The sequence below is a fragment of the Delphinus delphis genome, chromosome 2, assembly GCF_949987515.2.
Source record: "Delphinus delphis chromosome 2, mDelDel1.2, whole genome shotgun sequence".
Classification (NCBI taxonomy): Eukaryota; Metazoa; Chordata; class Mammalia; order Artiodactyla; family Delphinidae; genus Delphinus; species Delphinus delphis.
In genome coordinates, this window is record NC_082684.1 from 57,622,220 (window position 1) to 57,638,521 (window position 16,302).

The following is a 16,302-nucleotide window of genomic DNA, read 5'->3' on the forward strand; positions in this document are numbered from 1 at the left end:
ATCTTAGGTATGACAGTGAGTAAAATAGATGAGAACAGAAAAAGATTCCCACCTTCATGGAAATTATAGTTGTAGGAGATTAACAAAAAAAAAAAAAGATGAAAAAAGGAAAGGGTAAAATCCAGAGCATTTTTAGCATTTAGATGATGACTCATTTTAGATGAGTCAAAGGAAAAAAGTGAAGAAAGTGATCAGAAGTGTTGGGGGCAATGCACTATGTATTGTGATTAACGTAATTCCTAAACTCTGACTACTGGATTAAATCTTAAGTGCTGATGTATCTACTGTTTATCACTTACATATCTTCTTTTGTTGTAGCACATTTCATAAGAAAAGTGTTTACAGAAACAAATTTATGGTTACCATTAGGGTTTGTCAATTGGTTCAGTTCTCTATCAAGTTTAATTTTATAAAAAATTGTTGACCTGCAATACTGAAGACTAATTAGAAGGGGGCTACATTGAAAAGAAGGGATAATGAGTACACAAAATAGAAGCTCAAGTGATAACCAATATTTTAAGGACTGAAAGGAAAAATGGAATCCTCAAAGCAGGCAGAGAATTAATGGCCAGAGTATTAGAAAAATGTAAGTAATGTGAGGGGTAGGGAATCCCCAAAGGGAGTTACAGTTTCAAAATTGAGGAAGTGCTTAAGAGACACAAATGCTGAAGCATGTTCATGTAAGGAAAAAATGACCAAAAAATAATAGAAATTAGTCAAAATGAGGTAAGTGGGATCACTGGATTTGGCAATGTGAATGGACACCTTAAGGAGAGTATTACCCATCAAATTGTGGGACTCAAAGGCAGATTGCAGGGTGTCAAGTAGTAAATGAGAGTAAGAGCAATAGGTAATAAAATACATAGAATTTTAAAAAGAAATCTATAACATGTACGGCAATATTCAGTTCAAATAAAGTATTTATCTTTATAGTATAGTCTGAATCAGGGAGCCTGATTCCTCCAGCTCCATTTTTCGTTCTCAAGATTGCTTTGGCTATTCGGGATGTTTTGTGTTTCCATACAAATTGTGAAATTTTTTGTTCTAGTTCTGTGAAAAATGCCATTGGTAGTTTAATAGGGATTGCACTGAGTCTGTAGATTGCTTTGTGTAGTAGAGTTATTTTCACAATGTTGATTCTTCCAATCCAATAACATGGTATATCTCTTCATCTATTTGTATCATTTTTCATTTCTTTCATCAGTGTCTTATAATTTTCTGCATACAGGTCTTTTGTCTCCTTAGGTAGGTTTATTCCTAGATATTTTATTCCTTTTGTTGCAATGGTAAATGGGAGTGTTTTCTTAATTTCATTTTCAGATTTTTCATCATTAGTGTATAGGAATGCTAGAGATTTCTGTGCATTAATTTTGTATTCTGCTACTTTACCAAATTCAATTGATTAGCTCTAGTAGTTTTCTGGTAGCATCTTTAGGATTCTGTATGTATAATATCATGTCATCTGCAAACAGTGACAGCTTTACTTCTTCTTTTCCAATTTGGATTCATTTTACTTCTTTTTCTTCTCTGATTGTTGTGGCTAAAACTTCCAAAACTATGTTGAATAAGAGTGGTGAGAGGGGGCAACCTTGTCTTGTTCCTGATCTTAGTGGAAATGGTTTCAGTTTTTCACCATTGAGGATGAAGTTGGCTGCAGGTTTGTCATATATGGCCTTTATTATGCTGAGGAACGTTCCCTCTATGCCTACTTTCTGGAAGGTTTTTATCATAAATGGGTGTTGAATTTTGTCAAAAGCTTTCTCTGTGTATCGATTGAGATGATCATGTGTTTTTTCTACTTCACTTTGTTAATATGGTGTATCACATTGATTGATTTGCATATATTGAAAAATCCTTGCATTCCTGGAATAAATCCCAAAGCTACAGTAATCAAGACAGTATGGTACTGTCACAAAAACAGAAATATAGATCAACAGAACAGGATAGAAAGCCCTGAGAAAAACCCACGCACATATGGTTACCTTATCTTTGATAAAGGAAGCAAGAATATACAGTGGAGAAAAGACAGCCTCTTCAATAAGTGGTGCTGGGAAAACTGGACAGCTACATGTAAAACTATGAAATTAGAACACTCCCTAACACAATACACAAAAATAAACTCAAAATGGAATAAACACCTAAATGTAAGGGCAGACACTATCAAACTCTTAGAGGAAAACATAGGCAGGACACTCTATGACTTAAATCACAGCAAGATCCTTTTGGACCCACCTCCTAGAGAAATGGAAATAAAAACAAATAAATGGGACCTAATGAAACTTAAAATCTTTTGCACAGCAAAGTAAACCATAAACAAGACAAAAAGACAACCCTCAGAATGGGAGAATATATTTGCAAATGAAGCAACTGACAAAGGATTAATCTCCATAATTAGAAGCAGCTCATGCAGCTCAATATCAATAAAACAAACACCCCAATCCAAAATTGGGCAGAAGACCTAAACAGACATTTCTCCAAAGAAGATATACAGATTACCAACAAACGCATGAAAGAATGATCAACATCATTAATCATTAGAGAAATGTAAATCAAAACTACAATGAGATACCATCTCACACCAGTCAGAATGGCCATCATCAAAAAATCTACAAACAATAAGTGCTGGAGAGGGTGTGGAGAAAAGGGAACACTCTTGCACTGTTGCTGGAAATGTAAATTGATACAGCCACTATGGAAAACAGTATGGAGGTTCCTTAAAAAACTAAAAATAGGACTACCATATGACACAGCAATCCCACTACTGGGCATATACCCTGAGAAAACCAGAATTCAAAAAGAGTCATGTATCAAAATATTCACTGCAGCTCTATTTACAATAGCCAGGACATGGAAGCAACCTAAGTGTCCATCAACAGATGAATGGATAAAGAAGATGTGGCACATATATGCAATGGAATATTACTCAGCCATAAAAAGAAACCAAATTGAGCTATTTGTAGTGAGGTGGATGGACCTAGAGTCTGTCATACAGAGTGAAGTAAGTCAGAAAGAGAAAAAGAAATACCATATACCATAATACATATATATGGAATCTAAGAAAAAAAAAAAAAGGTCATGAAGAACCTAGGGGTAAGAGAGGAATAGACACAGACCTACTAGAGAATGGACTTGAGGATATGGGGAGGGGGAAGGGTAAGCTGTGACAAAGTGAGAGAGTGACATGGACATATATACACTACCAAACATAAAATAGATAGCTAGTGGGAAGCAACCGTATAGCACAGGGATATCAGCTCTGGTGGCTTGTGACCACCTAGAGGGGTGGGATAGGGAGGGTGGGAGGGAGGGAGATGCAAGAGGGAAGAGATACGGGAACAAATGTATATGTATAATTAATTAACTTTGTTATAAAGCAGAAACTAACACACCATTTAAAGCAATTATACTCCAATAAAGTTATTTAAAAAAATAAATATTTTTTAAACGAATTTATCATAGCATTTGTATAAATGAGTTGTTGCCTAATGGCACTAATTTATTCAGAGTGGACTCACAAATTGTTGTTTTATCAGATTTCACTCAAACTGTTGAACATCTCCTATATGTATATACTGTTCAGGACTTGAAGATACAAAGGTGAATAAGATAAAATCTCTTCCTTCTAGGTACTAATTGTATAGCTAGCCATCAGTGGTAAGGATGAGCAAAGAGCAGTTTATTATGCAGTGTAAAATATAGCTGTATAGAAAATACTCTGGGAGCATTGAAAAATGTGCTTAATGTTTTTGTGTACTATAGAATAGGCAATTTTTAAACTGTGATTTGAAAAATAAGATTTTTGCAAGACTCAGAAGAACGTGTCAAGAAAAAACAAATTCATACAAATGAAAGTGCATGGAGTGTTTGAAAATGGCAATTAGAATAGTTGGACCCTCTATAAGGTCTATGATATGTGCTTGTGTGTGTATGCATACATGTGTATGTGTGCTGAAGTTAGGCTTAGGAGAAATCAGTAGAGGTAAACTGAAGCCTGATTTGTGAAAGCTTGAATGACATGGTAAAGTGTTTAATCTAGTCAAAATGTGGAAAGCTATCTGTTTTTAAAGTCAGGACAATGGCATGACCAAGATTGTGTTGTAGAAATATTCTTCTGGCAGCAGCTTGGAAGAGGAATTGAGGGAAAAGCAGGAGGTGGAGCTGGACTGTAACCAACGAAACCAGTTGGAGGCTATTTTAACATTCCCATGAAAAACTGAATGCACTGAACCAAAGCAATGGCAGTGGGAATAGAAAGTAGGGAACATAGGGGACTTCCCTGGTGGCTCAGTGGTTAAGAATCCGCCTGCCAATGCAGGGGACACGGGTTCGATCCCTGGTCCAGGAAGATCCCACATGCTGCAGAGCAACTAAGCCTGTGCACCACAACTACTGAGCCTGCTCACCTAGAGCCCGTGTTCCACAAGAGAAACCACTGCAATGAGAAGCCCATGCACCGCAACGAAGAGTAGCCCCCACTCACCACAACTAGAGAAAGCTCACGTGCAGCAGTGAAGATCCAATGCAGCCAGAAATATATTAATTAATTAATTTAAAAATATATATATAACAGCAAAAAAAAAAGAAAAGAAAGAAAGCAGGGAACATAGATTAAAGAGGTATATGAGCTTGATTCAAACTGTGTTGGTAACTGACTGAATACTGGGGATGAGCAGCAAGGAAGATTACAAGATACCTGAGGTTTCCTACCTACTCCCAATTAACAGAAGAAAAAGATGAAGGCATGCTTGCTGAAAGAAGAGTGAGGACAAGATTATAAAATCATTTTTAGAGTTTTGATTATAAAAATAATTTGTCCTATGTTGAACATTTATAATATAAAAGGAAAATAAGGATAACCTGACCCCCCAAAATGTCATGATGGTTAAAATAATGTTAACATATTTAATCTAGCTATTTTCTAGGCATAGCTTTTAATATAAAGTCATACAACATTTTGTATCTGGCTTATTTTTTTTAAGCCTGCCACAATAATTCTTTGTAACCATGCCTCATATTTCTACATATTGAGGTTTAATAAGCCATGTTCCCCTTCTAACAGTAACACTAATGAAAATCTTGTACAAAAGGATTTGTTTACATTCAAGATTAGACTTTGAGATTATTCACACTGAAGATTAAAGATACATTTGTAGAAGTCAAATTATCCAGGTAAAAGAATTAAACACAAAGGAGGCAAGTGATGTACATATTAAATATCCTTCCTGGAAGTACCTGACTTTTCTTACACCAACATGAAATGGAAGTTCTTTCTCACTGTATTTTTTTCACTTACTAATTATTAGAATTTAAAAATTCAATATTTGAACATTTCAGTTTTCAATTTCAGTGACGATGATTTAAGGTTGAATTTACTCATATTTACTCAATTTCCCCCCAATTATTTTTTGTTTTTCATATTGATTTGAAAGATTACTTTGTTATATAACTTTAACCCATTTATTGTCTTTTATATTTTCTTATACATAAAAGGATTAAAATTTAGGTTATTATTTTTGTTGTTGTTTCTCTCAGGAGTTTTAATAAAATGAGAAGAACAAGATCTTTACCTCATCTAAATTTCAAGTTTGCTTTTTTCAATGGATATTTTACCCTTGAATAAAGTGTTAAATTCACAGAAGTCACATGTGTTAAGATTATAGGTTTCATATAACTGAGAAGAGCCTTTAACATTCATGCATTTTTTATTCAATTTTACTTGATTATATTTAATGTCTTGGTTGATAATTATGGATCATTAAGCATATGATTATGATTTACATCTATTTAGATATTTAATATATAGTATATACTAGACTCCACTGTAGACATTTTGATGTTGGCCATTCTGACCTGTGTGAGGTGACACTTCATTGTGGTTTTGATTTGCATTTCCCTAATAATTACGAAGCTGAGCATCTTTTCATGTGCCGTTTGGCAATCTGTATATCTTCTTCAGAGAAATATCTACTTAGGTCTTCTGTCCATTTTTGGATTGGGTTGTTGGGTTTTGATATTCAGCTGTTTAAGCTGTTTCTATAGTTTGGAAATTCATCTTTTATTAGTCACATCATTCCTGCTTTTTAATCTTAATGTGGAAGATAATGCAGTATGGGTAGAAAATAATTTTGGGAATTCAACATAATTTATCAAATTCTAACTGCTACTTACTAGATTTAGGCAGTTTACATAAACGATTTCAACCCCATTTCATCATTAAAACTGATAGCACAAAACCGCTCAAATATGACTTTTTAAGTATGTTATTATCTATAAGAACATGAAACATAGCAGGTATTCCAAAAATTGCCTTTCTACAATATTTCTTCCTTTCTCTTTCCCTGAAACATTTCTAGCAAGGGATGAAGAGTCTCAATTAACCAATAAGTGATTATAAGATGAATTTAATTTCATCATCAATTACCTGATTTGTTTTAAGAGTAAATAACCATGGTGTTAAGAAATGTGGGCACCTGTCCATTTCATATTTATTTATGATTTCAGTGTCAGATATTGAATCTAAAAAGAATTTAAATAGTTTTTCAATGTATTATTAATCTATTTAATGAGTGCCTTCATTCTTTTATTCTTTCATCCTTCCTTTCCTCCCTCACCCCCCCAGAAAAAAAAAATCAATAGAATCATTGACTCCTTGTTTTTATCATCTCAGGAATCCAATCTGCTTTGAAATTTCTTTTGACAGTTAATACCAGATTTATTTTTAATTTTTTTAACCACCGTAATGATTGCAGACAGTACACTAATTTTGTTGGAGTCAATAACTGAAGTCCAGTGGGAATGATTTTAGGATTTTCAATGTTGGTGGTAATGTATCAATTTTTCAGATGTGGCCATTACATGTTGCATTCATCTTTTTTTTCCTACCAGTTTTTCAACTTCAAAATAGAAATGTTTCATTTTGCCTTAAAATAGAAGTGATGGGCTTCCCTGGTGGCGCGGTGGTTGAGAGTTCGCCTACCAATGCAGGGGACACGGGTTCGTGCCCCGGTCTGGGAAGATCCCACATGCCGCGGAGCGGCTGGGCCTGTGAGCCATGGCCACTGAACCTGCGCGTCTGGAGCCTGTGCTCTGCAATGGGAGGGGCCACAACAGTGAGAGGCCCGCATACCGCAAAAAAATATATATATAGAAGTGATATAATGTCAATCCCAAACTCTGTAACTATGCGCCCCAGCCCCCACCCTTCACTGCTATATTTAAGATGGATAACCAACAAGGACCTACTGTATAGCACAGGGAACTCTGCTCAATATTATGTAACAACCTAAATGGGGAAAAGAATTTGAAAAAGAATAGATACATGCGTATGTATAACTGAATCACTTTGCTGTACACCTGAAACTAACACAACATTGTTAATCAACTATACTCCAATATGGAATAAAAAGTTAAAAAAAATACCATGGTACATTATGCTAAGTGAAATAAGCCAGTTACAGTAAGACAAATTCTCCATGATTCCTATCATATGAGGTATCTAGAATGGGGGGAGGGGGAAAGGAGAGTTACTAATCATAGAACAAGTTTTAGTGAAGCAAGATGAATCAGCTCTAGAGATCTGCTGTTCAACATTGTACCTACAGTCAACAATAACACATTGTACACTTGAAAAATTTTAAGAGGGTAGATCTCATGTTGTGTTTCCACAATAAACTTTTTTAAAAAAGGAAATTAGGGCTTCCCTGGTGGCACAGTGGTTGAGAGTCCGCCTGCTGATGCAGGGGACACAGGTTTGTGCCCCAGTCCAAGAAGATCCCACATGCCGCAGAGCGGCTGGGCCCGTGAGCCATGGCTGCTAAGCCTGCACGTCCAGAGCCTGTGCTCCACAACAGGAGAGGCCACAACAGTGAGAGGCCCGCGTACCACAAAAAAAAAAGGAAATTAACGTTGGTACATTACTAGGAGATAAAATATATTAAAATATTATATAGAGTCTGGCCTTACGTTTAGATCTTTAATCCATTTTCAGTTTATTTTTGTGTATGGTGCTGGGAGTGTTCTAATTTCATTCTTTTACATGTAGCTGTCCAGTGTTCCCATCACCACTTATTGAAGTATATTCTTGCCTCCTTTGTCAAAGATAAGGTGACTATATGTGCGTGGGATTACTCTGGGCTTTCTATCCTTTTCCATTGATCTGTATTTCTGTTTTTGTACCAGTACCATAGTGTCTTGATTACTGTAGCTTTGTAGTATAATCTGAAGTCAGGGAGCCTGAATTCTCCAGCTCCATTTTTCTTTCTCAAGATTGCTCTGGTTATTTCGGGTCTTTTTTGTTTCCATACAAATTGTAAAATTTCTTCTGAAAAATGCCATTGGTAATTAGATAGGGATTGCATTGAACATGTAGATTGCTTTGTGTAGTATAGTCATTTTTACAATATTCGTTCTTGCAATCCAGGAGCATGGTATATCTGTCCATCTGTTTATGTCATCTTTGATTTCTTTCATCAGTGTTTTATAGTTTTCTGAGTACAGGTCTTTTGTCTCCTTAGATAGGTTTATTCCTAGGTATTTTATTATTTTAGAGGAAAACATAGGCAGAACTTTCTGTGACATAAATCACAGCAAGATCCTTTTGGACCCACCTCCTAGAGAATTGGAAATAAAAACAAAAAATAAACAAATCAGACCTAATGAAACTTAAAAGTTTTGCACAGCAAAGGAAACCATAAACAAGACAAAAAGACAACTCTCAGAATGAGAGAAAATATTTGCAAACAAAGCAACTGAGAAAGGATTAATCTCCAATATATACAAGTGGCTCATGCAGCTCAATATCAAAAAAAAAAAAAAAAATCCAAAAATGGGTGGAGGACCTAAATAGGCAATTCTGCAAAGAAGACATACAGATGGCCAACAAATAAATGAAAAGATGCTCAACATCACTAATCATTAGAGAAATGCAAATCAAAACCACAATGCGGTATCACCTCACACTGGTCAGAATGGCCATCATCAAAAATTCTACAAACAATAAATGTTGGAGCGGGTGTGGAGAAAAGGGAACCCTCCTCCACTATTGGTGGGAATGTAAGTAGATACAGCCACTATGGAAAACAGTATGGAGGTTCCTTAAAAAACTAAAAATAGGACTACCAGATGACCCAGCAATCCCACTACTGAGCATATACCCTGAGAAAACCATAATTCAAAAAGATACATGTGCCACAATGTTCACTGCAGCACTTTTTACAATTGCCAAGACATGGAAGCAACCTAAATGTCCATCAACAGATGAATGGATAAAGAAGATGTGACACATATATACAACGGAATATTACTCAGCCATAAAAAGGAACGAAATTGAGTTATTTGTAGTGAGGTGGATGGACATAGAGTCTTCCATACTGAGTGAAGTAAGTCAGAAAGAGAAAAACAAATACCTTATTCTAATACATATATATATAGAGAAACTAAAAAAGCCATACTGATGAACCTAGGGTCAGGACAGGAATAAAGACCAGACATAGAGAATGGACTTGAGGACACTGGAGGGAAGAGGAAGCTGGGATGAAGTTGAGAGTAACATTGACATATATACACTACCAAATGTAAAATGAATAGCTAGTAGGAAGCTGCTGCATAGAACAGGGTAATCAGCTTGATGCTTTGTGACGACCTAGAGGGATGGGATAGGGAGGGTGGGAGGGAGGCCCAAGAGGGAGGGGATATGGGGATATATGTATACATACGGCTGTTTCATTTTGTTGTACAGCAGAAACTGACACAACATTGTGAAACAATTATACTCCAATAAAGATGTGGGAAAAAAATAAAAGAGAATGCAACAACAACAACAAAATATATATATGTATATACCTATATATATACATATATACATATATATATATAAAAAAATACCATGGGATAGGTAACTAGCTTAAAAAAATAGAAGTGATAGACCTCTACTGTCTAGTTTTCACTGCTATATCTCAGAAATTCTTTGATATAGAATGAAGCATGCTTAAATGATTAAAGTTTACTGTGACCCCATGCAAGAAATTGAGTCAAGTGTATTTGTTTTGCTTCACTCCTCCCTTCCAGAATGTCTACCAAAGTAAGAATAACATTACTGACATTGGTATCATTTCTAATAAGAATACCAAGAAATTCTTAACTGCTTCAAAACATAAAACTCAAAACATAATAATCCTGGCCTCATAGAGTTTATGTTCAAGTGTAGCTAAGTTATGATTAGGAGAAAAAAACAGACAGATAGTATAATGGACTGGAGGCTGCTAATTACTGAGGAAAAGGTACAGTAGGGAAGATGGAAAGAGTTCTGGGGAGGGAAAGGGTAAGCAATATAAACAGGGTGGTTGAGGGAGGTATCACTGAGAATTTGTATTTGAATAAAAATCTGATGGAAGGAATGAATTTCAGATAAGGGAATACCAGGCAGAGGGAAAGGCAAGTAAAAAGGCCCTGAGTGTTTGATAAATTGACAAGAGTCCAAACAAGTGAGGTAAGCCTGGCCTGAATGACAGAAATAGGAGATACAATGAATAAGAAACATAAGAGAGTCATCAGAAATGTAAAATTTATGTGTAGGGCCTTGAGGAGCATTTGCTTTAACTGGGAATGACCTGAAGTCATGGGAAATATTTTAGTCAGGAAATGGGACAATTTAACATTTAACAGTCTTTTGGGCTAGTGCACAGAGAACACACTGAAGTGAGCTACTGCAATGATCTGAGTGAAGTGATGGTGTATTGGACCACATGGAGTTTAGACTAATGAAAGAGGTAAAGAGAAGTGATTGGAAAGTCCAGCTCAGAAGTGTTTATAGATGGTATGTGCACTGTAAGAGAAAGACTGACTCCAAGTTTTGGCTCAAGAAAGTAAATATGAAATTGCCATTAATTTAGAACAGATAAGTGGATGAATAAGTTTGGATCAGGGAGATCAGGAGCTCAATACTAGACATGTATATACATAAGTACGTACATATTCAGACACAAACTGGAGAGGAAAGTTTGTTTTTTGTTTTTGTGTTCAGTAGCAAAATCATGAGCTTTGAATTGAAAATGTTAAACTTTATCATTAGTTAACACTTATTAACTTTGTGACCTCAAATGAAACTAAACTTCTTTCCCTCACTTAAATGATCTGGCCAAAGAATATAAAGCCATACATTTTTTATGTAATAATACCAATAACCATATTTGACTTTTACAGTGAATCTGTATGAAGTGGTTTTAGTACTTAATAGCCAGATTCCAAAATGCCCCCCCCAAATTTTCCCCTTTCTGGCATTCACACTCTCCTGTAGTTCCCCCTCACACTGTACCAGAATTTGTCCGTGTGATCAGCTGCATACAATGGAAGTGATATATGTTTATTCTCAAGATTAGGTTATAAAGACTGGCTTCTGTCTTGGTTACTTCTGTCTCTGTGTTAAGTCAAGAAAATAGCAAGTGACATGCCGAAATTCAAAAGAAAATATTAAATACTAATTGAAATAAAATGTTCTAAAACGTCACTAGAGAAAGCATAAAGTAAATGCCAAAATTCTGTGATCCACAGTGGGATTATTCCCTTGTGATGTTGCTGTACAATATTGGTTTTAGTTTTGTCCTATTGATTTTTTAACAATATACTCTTTGATGCTACTTCAGCCTCCCTCACAACTTTGTCAATCTCACACATCCATCTGTACGGTTCTGGCCTGTGCTACTGAGCAGCAGTCTGAATTTTTTCTGGACTTACAGGATTATTATATAATGTGAAGTTGCTGAAAATAGCTTATAGACTTGTAGTACTACATTTTTAAGAAAATAAGGTAATCAGTAATCAAAAACCTCTCAACAAAAAAAAGTACAGGACCAGATGTCTTCACTGGTGAATTATACCCAGCATTTAAAAAAGAATACCAATTCTTCTCAAACTCTTTCAAAAAATAGAAGAGGAAATATTTCCACACTTATATTATGAGGCTAGAATTAGCCTGATACCAAAACCAGATGAGGACATCTGAGGACATCATAAAGAAAATTCTAGGTCAACAAATCTGATGAATATAGATACAAAAGCCTTCAACAAAACATTAGCAAATTGAATCCAAAACTATGTTAAAAGGATCATATACCACAATCAAGTGGGATTTATCCAGGGATGGAAGGATGGTTCAACATCCACAAATCAATGTGATATAGTACATCAACAAAATAAAAAAATAATTACCATAGATGCAGAAAACGCACTTGGCAAAATTTAATATCTACTTATGATAAAAACTCTCAAAATGTGTATAGAGGGAACATCTCTCAACATAATGAAGGCCATGTATGACAAGCCCACTGTTAAAACATACTTAAGAGTGAAAAGCTGAAAGCATTTCCTCTAAGTTCAGAAACAAGACAAAGATTCCCACTCTCGCTAATTTTATTCAGAGGATTTCACTAAATAGTGAGTTATCAACATTATGTTTAGAACATAACTTACTGAATAAAAATATAAAGAATTGCTTTTCTGTGACAATATCAAATAAACATAGGAATGTTCCTATTACACAGAATATTTAATACCTATTTCCTGATGTTATACTTCTGTCAATAGATATCCAATAAATTCTATGTTTTACAGGTAAATATTCAGAGGGTAATTTGTACTTGGCCTATATATTTAACAGTATTCACAAAATTGCATTATTTCTAGTAGGAATTATGTGAAGACTTATATATAAGCAATATACTTTAAAATTTTGGAAACAGAATTTAAAAATTCACAGGGCCACAAAACATAATGCATACAACACAAACGATAAAAAAGCATTTTAAAAAAAGAATTCAGAACAATGATAGTAAAGATGATGCAAAATCTTGGAAATAGAATGGAGAAAATACAAGAAACATTTAACAAGGACCAGGAAGAACTAAGAGCAAACAAGGAGTGATGAAAAACACAATAAATGAAATTAAAAATTCTCTAGAAGGGATCAATAGCAGAATAACTAAGGCAGAAGAATACATAAGTGACCTGGAAGATAAAATACTGGAAATAACTACTGCAGAGCAGAATAAAGATAAAAGAATTAAAAGAATTGAGAACAATCTCAGAGACTTCTGGGACAACCTTAAAGGCCCCTGTATTCGAATTATAGGGGTCCCAGAAGAAGAAGAGAAAAAGAAAGGGATTGAGAAAATATTTGAAGAAATTATAGATGAAAATTTCCCTAATATTGGAAAGGAAATACTTAATCAAATCCAGGAAGCACAGAGAGTCCCATACAGGATAAATCCAAGGAGAAACATGCCAAGACACATATTAATCAAACTGTCAAAAATTAAATAAAAAGAAAATATATTAAAAGCAGCAAGGGAAAAACAACAAATAACACACAAGGGAATCCCCATAAGGTTAACAGCTGATCTTTCAGAACAAACTCTGCAAGCCGGAAGGGAATGGCAGGACATATTTAAAGTGATGAAGGAGAAAAACCTACAACCAAGATTACTATACCCAGCAGGGATCTCATTCAGATTTGATGGAGAAATTAAAACCCTTACAGACAAGCAAAAGCAAAGACAATTTAGCACCACCAAACTAGCTTTACATCAAATGCTAAACACATTTAGCAGGAAACAAAAGAGAAGGAAAAGACTTACAATAACAAACCCAAAACAATTTAAAAAATGGTAAAAGGAACAAACATATTGATAACTGCCTTAAATGTAAATGGATTAAATGCTCCAACCAAAAGACAAAGACTGGCTGAATGGATACAAAAACAAAACCCATATATATGCTGTCTACAAGAGACCCACCTCACACTTACAGACACATAGAGACTGAAAGTGAGGGGATGGAAAAAGATATTCCATGCAAATGGAAATCAAAAGAAAGTTGGAGTACCATTTCCCATATCAGACAAAAATAGAGTTTAAAACAAAGACTATTACAACAGACAAGGAAGGACGCTACATAATGATCAAGTGATCAATCCAAGAAGAAGATATAACAATTGTAAATATTTGTGCACCTAACTTAGGAGAACCTCAATACATAAGGCAAATACTAACAGCCATAAAAAGGGAAATCAACAGTAACACAATCATAGTAGGGGACCTTAACACCACACTTTCATCAATGGACAGGTCATCCAAATTGAAAATAAATAAGGAAAAACACAAGCTTTAAATGATATATTAAACAAGATGGACTTAATTGATATTTATAGGACATTCCATCCAAAAACAACAGAATACACTTTCTTCTCAAGTGCCCATGGAACATTCTCCAAGACAGATCATATCCTGGATCAAAAATCAAGCCCTGGGAAATTAAATAAAATTGAAGTCATATCAAGTACCTTTTCTGACCACAATGCTATGAGACTAGATATCAAATACAGGAAAAAAAGTGTAACAAATACAAACACATGGGGGCTAAACAATACACATTAAATAACAAAGAAATCACTGAAGAAGTCAAAGAGGAAATCAAAAAATACCTAGAAACAAATGACAATGGAGACACGACGACCCAAAACCTATGGGATGCAGCAAAAGCAGTTCTAAGAGAGAAGTTTATAGCAATACAATCCTACATTAAGAAACAAGAAACAACTCAAATAAACAACCTAACCTTACACCTAAAGCAATTAGAGAAAGAAGAACAAAAAGACCCCAACGTTAGCAGAAGGAAGTCATAAAGATCAGATCAGAAATAAATGAAAAAAAAAAAATAAGGAAACGAGAGCAAAGATCAATAAAACTAAAAACTCGTTCTTTGAGAAGATAAACAAAATTGATAAACCATTAGCCAGACTCATCAAGAAAAAAAGGGAGAAGACTCAAATCAATAGAATTAGAAATGAAAAAGAAGTAACAACTGACACTGCAGAAATACAAAGTATCATGAGAGATTACTACAAGCAACTATATGCCAATAAAATGGACAACCTGGAAGAAATGGATGCATTCTTAGAAAAGCACAACCTTCTGAGACTGAACCAGGAAGAAATAGAAAATATAAACAGACCAATCACAAGCACTGAAACTGAAATTGTAATTAAAAATCTTCCAACAAACCAAAGCCCAGGACAAGAGGGCTTCATATGCAAATTCTATCATATGCAAATTCTGAACATTTAGAGAAGAGCTAACACCTATCCTTCTCAAACTCTTCCAAAATATAGCAGAGGGAGGAACACCCCCAAACTCATTCTACAAGTCCACCATCACCCTGATACCAAAAGCAGACAAAGATGTCACAAAGAAAGAAAAATACAGGCAAATATCACTGATGAATATCGATGCAAAAATCCTCAACAAAATACTAGCAAACAGAATCCAACAGCACATTAAAAGGATCATACACCATGATGAAGTGGGGTTTATCCCAGGAATGCAACAATTCTTCAGTATATGCAAATCAAGCAATGTGATACACCATAATAAAAACTGAAGGATAAAAACCATACTATCATCTCAATAGATGCAGAGAAAGCTTTCAACAAAATTCAACACCCATTTATGATAAAAACCCTCCAGAAAGTAGGCATAGAGGGAACTTTCCTCAACATAATAAAGGCTATATATGACAAACCCACAGCCAATATCGTCCTCAATGGTGAAATACGGAAACCATTTCCACTAAGATCAGGAATAAGACAAGGTTGCCCACTCTCAGCACTATTACTCAACACAGTTTTGGAAGTTTTAGCCATAGCAATCAGAGAAAAAGAAATAAAAGGAATCCAAACCGGAAAAGAAGAAGTAAAGCTGTCACTGTTTGCAGCTGACATGATACTATACATAGAGAATCCTAAAGATGCTACCAGAAAAGTACTAGACCTAATCAGTGAATTTGGTAAAGTTGCAGGATACAAAATTAATTAGCAGGATACAGAAATCTCTTGCATTCCTATACACTAATGATGAAAAATCTGAAAGTGAAATTAAGAAAACACTCCCATTTACCACTGCAACAAAAAGAATAAAATATCTAGGAATAAACCTACCTAAGGAGACATAAGACCTGTATGCAGAAATACTATAAGACACTGATGAAAGAAATTAAAGAGGATACAAACATATGGAGAGATATACCATGTTCTTGGATTGGAAGAATCAACACTGAAAATGACTATACTACCCAAAGCAATCTACAGGTTCAATGCAATCCCTATCAAACTACCACTGGCATTTTTCATAGAACTAGAACAAAAAATTTCATAATTTGTATGGAAATACCAAAGACCCTGAATAGCCAAAGCAATCTTGAGACCGAAAAATGGAGCTGGAGGATTCAGGCTCCCTGACTTCAGACTATGCTGCA